Below are 4,224 nucleotides of genomic sequence, written 5' to 3'. Positions count from 1 at the left end.
CACCCTTGTTGAGTGTAAGGATTGCTTTTTTTGTGTGTGGTTTTTTTGTTTACATTTTGTAGGTCTTTTTATTTGTTCCAGGCAGAGTTTTAACTATCACTGTCCCACACTTTGGATGATTTCTGATTCCACCACAAAGAGCTCTCAAATCAGCTAAAGTTTTCAGAAAAATTGAGGCTGAAGATCCCCTTATCCTGCTGTTTCCACAAGGGAGTCTTCTTTTAGAACAAAAATCAAAAGGTTATTGTTGAGTCTGGATGAATTCCATCTCAGCTTCCCATGTCATGACCCTCTCACCTTAATCACATTGGGAAGGTAGAAACTGACCACTGTTTCCAAATTCTCCTCCTTCTTTTGGACACTGAGGCTTGTATTGGAGTGAGTTGGGGTGGAAACTCCACATGATTACAATTCATTGTCCAGCTTTGTCCCTTTTCTGGTTAAAACCCTTTGTACATAAGGTAACGTGAATGCTGATGTATTTACTCATCCCACTGTTTCAAAGCACCACTAGGAAGTTGGGTTGTATTATAATTAACAGTACTCTCTGCCTCACCAAGCAGCTCATGTTGGAGTCGTCAGTATAATGTACAGGGAACCCAAACACCTTTTCCTTTTCAGTGCACCTTAAGATGTCCTCTTTCTCATTCATGAAGATGGGGAAATACTGCTCTCCTTTATGGCATTTGACCTAGTAATACTGGTCCTTACTTTGCTGAACTTGATGATGCTGCCTTGTTGCAGACATTGCTGCAGCTCCAGTTTAGCGTTCATTGTTGTTGTTGTTGTTAAGTGCCGTGGAGTCGGTTCCGACTCATAGAGACCCTGCACAGGGTTTCCAAGGCTGTAAATCTTTATGGGAGCAGAGCGCCTCATCTTTCTCCTGCGGAACTGCTGGTAGTTTTGAACTACTGACCTTGAGGTTCACAGCCCGATTTGTAACCACTACGCTACCAGAGATAGTGGATGTCAAAGTCTGTTCATACCAGGAAGGTGACTCCAGAAACAGCTGGCCCTGTGTGCCTCTGACATTTCTTTGGCATCAATCATTACAGGGTTGGACCTAAAAAAATTATGAAATGTCCCTCTTGTCACTAACACCCATGTTCATCATGTTCTCAAAGAGCAAGGGACTCCGTCTTTGAGCCATGTATCATGCAGAAGGCGGGAAAATTCAAAGACGAGGTGGTCAGTGCCCTCATAGAGTTCCTTGAGGACAGGGTTGATGATGGAGAGGTATTTGTAGGGACTGCCACCAAATCACCAGATGGAATGGCCCCCTTTATAGAACATACTTCTGAGTGAAGCTGTGGATGTTACCAATGTACAAGACCTTCCCCTGATGCTGCACCATGCCCACCATGATGCAGCCCTCACCTCTGAGGTAATGTATAGGTCTCTCTGGATGCCTAAGTGTTTTCAGCACCAGAAGCTCTGCAGCAATTCCATGTAACAGGAACAGCACTCGAATGGGCTTCCTCTTCTTAACCAGGAAAGGTGGGTAAACCTTATCTATATCTGGCTGGTTTAGTTTCCTTACTCCAGAGTATAAAATTTGGGGTTCATTCTGATGGGTTCAGTCTTTACTTAATACTGTGACTACTGCTACTGGGGTTTAGGAAGCTTGCATGCCTCCTTTCGATTGAGGTCATTTCAAAGGAAGAACAGGGAATGAGAATTGAAAAAGACTAAGAACCTTAGTGGTGCTGTGAGTTAGTCAAAATTGGCAATTCAAACCCACCAGCTGCTCTGCGGGACAAAGATGAAGCTGTTGACTCCCATAAAGATTTTCAGTCTCTGAAACCCTAATGAGCAGTTTTACTCTGACCTACAGGGTTGGTAAAGAGCTCTGGTAGCGTAGTGGTTATGAATCAGGCTGCTAACTTCAAGGTCAGCAGTTCAAAACTACCAGTGGTTCTGTGGGAGAAAGAGAAGGCTTTCTGCTCCCGTAAAGATTTACAGCCTCAGAAACCTGTATAAGGTCTCTATGAGTCGGAACCAACACCATGGCACACCACCACCACCACAGGGTTGTTATGAGTCGGAATTGACTCGATGGTGGTGGTTAGTGCCTTAGAATACAGAGCCCTCGTGGCACAATGGTAAAGAGCTAGTCTGCTTTTAACCCACCAGCAATTCCATGGAAGAAAAGATGAACCTAAGAAACGATGTGGTGGGATAGTTCTACTCTTTCATACATACGGTCAAAATAAACTAGAGTAAACTTGAGAGCACACAATCACAACAGTTGGGTGCCTTAGAGAGATGTTGGGCAGTATTCTAACATTGCTTCATTACAAGATTGAGGAGGTTGATATAGTAATACCTGCCCCAAACAACAACAACAAACAAAGTCATTCCCCTGAGTTGACTCTGACCCATAACTACCCTATAAGACAGAGTAGAACTGCCCCATAGACTTCCCAAGGCTGTAATATTTATGGGAATTCCTTGTGTGGAGCTCTGAGAGAATGCACTGAACTAAAAAGTCAGTCTGACAATTTGAACAACTGACAAGATTGATGGTTCGAATTCACCAGCCACTCCTTAGAAATCCTATGTAGGGTTGCTATGAGTTGTAATTGACTCAATGACACTTAACAATAAGCTTTACAGAAGCAGAGTGCTGCATCTTTTCCCCAGAGCAGGTGGAGGGTTCAAACGGTTGATTTTCTGGTTATTGGCCAAACGCTTAAACACTGCATCATCCAAGCTGCTTCAGTAATACTACCAAAACAATGAAAATTTTGCTTGTATTGCAGAGTGTAAAAACAGTAGCATGGCAGTGCCAAACTTCCTCATTAAATTCACAATAGAGGAAAAAGAATACAGATCACCATCAATCCAAACCTTGATTGCTATGAGTTGAAAGTCAAACATACCTCCACACACCCTCTAACCTTTCTTTTCTTTTCTTTTTTTTAACCAATTCTTTCACCTGCCATCCCTCCCATGGCACTTTGTACTTCACTTCTGGATTTGATAATTAGTTGCAATGATCACAAAAAACTCAAAGGCTTTAACAGACAGAAATGTATTCTCTCCCAGTTTGCTGATGTTGTTAGGTGCCATTGAGTCGGTTCCAACTCATAGCAACCCTATGCACAACAGAATAAAACACTGCCCCATCCTCACAATTGTTGCTATGCTTAAGCCCACTGCTGCTGCCAGTGTGTCAATCTATCTTTTTGAGGGTCTTCTTCTTTTTCCCTAACACCCGACTTTACCAAGCATCTCACAAATTCAGAGTACTGGTTCTGGAGAAAGGTCTTAGTTTCCTTTCAGTATTTGTAAGCCCAACATTCCTTGGAGATCCCCAGGTGCCTTAGCATCTACCTTTCCTCGGCTCTAGGAACACAGGATAGGGATTCTCGGTCCAGAGGATGCACTCCACTCCTGGATCTACTTTCTTGATGGTAGCAGGCCCCTTTTTCTCTTCTCACATCTTTCTCTTTTGAAAGATAAAAGGTGTTCCATGCCACACTCTTGGAAATTTCCCATTCTTGTCAATAGTTCGAATTGTCTAACTGACTTTTTAATTCAGTGCATTGTCCCAGAACACCACACAAGGACTTCCCATCAGATCAAGGTCATGGTGTCATTAAGGGTGGTATACCCTACTTACCTTGAGAGCTTCTTTGGAGATTCTAGCAGGGGAATGTAGCTACTCGTATACCCTTGACTGAAGGATGATCCTCCTATATCAGAGAAGTTCATCCTCTTCAATCTAGCTCACAGCTTTGGGAAGGACTGCACATGGAGCAGTGAGGGAGGAAGGGGACATCTGCTTAGCCAGCCAGATCAGGCAAATCATCCCTGGCGATCAACGGGGTAACAGGTGTCACTGCCAGTGCTGTGGGCTAATGCATCGGACTGCAAAGTCCTTTGAGCTGCACAGTTGGTGGTTCAAGCTCATCAGCTGCTCCTTGGAAACCCCATACAGGAATCAACAGCACTTAAAAATAATAACAACCCTACTTACCAACTGCTATTGAGTTGGTTCCAACCCACAGCGACCCTGTATAAGGTTTCTAAGGAGCAGTTGGTGAGCTTGTACCACTGACCTTGAAGTTCAAACTTGTCGGGGTCTGACCTCGACATAGTTGTGTTGTTCACGAGTGTTTGGTTCATGAGGAGTGGAGATCCAGTGGCGATAGATAGCGAAAGAATACACACACAGACAGAAAGAGGGGGACAATGAGGCACCCCAAAGCCAGGGTGGAT

General features: G+C 43.9%; 1 pseudogene; it reads right to left on the bottom strand.

Moving 5' to 3' along the window:
- Positions 1 to 499: 499 nt before the first annotated feature.
- On the bottom strand, positions 500 to 3,717 carry LOC102839970 (annotated as a pseudogene).
- Positions 3,718 to 4,224: the final 507 nt, after the last annotated feature.

This window comes from Chrysochloris asiatica, unplaced genomic scaffold (genome assembly GCF_000296735.1).
Source record: "Chrysochloris asiatica unplaced genomic scaffold, ChrAsi1.0 scaffold00113, whole genome shotgun sequence".
Taxonomy (NCBI): Eukaryota; Metazoa; Chordata; class Mammalia; order Afrosoricida; family Chrysochloridae; genus Chrysochloris; species Chrysochloris asiatica.
Note: the sequence above shows the minus strand (reverse complement) of the source record. Positions and strands in the feature narration are given on the sequence as shown.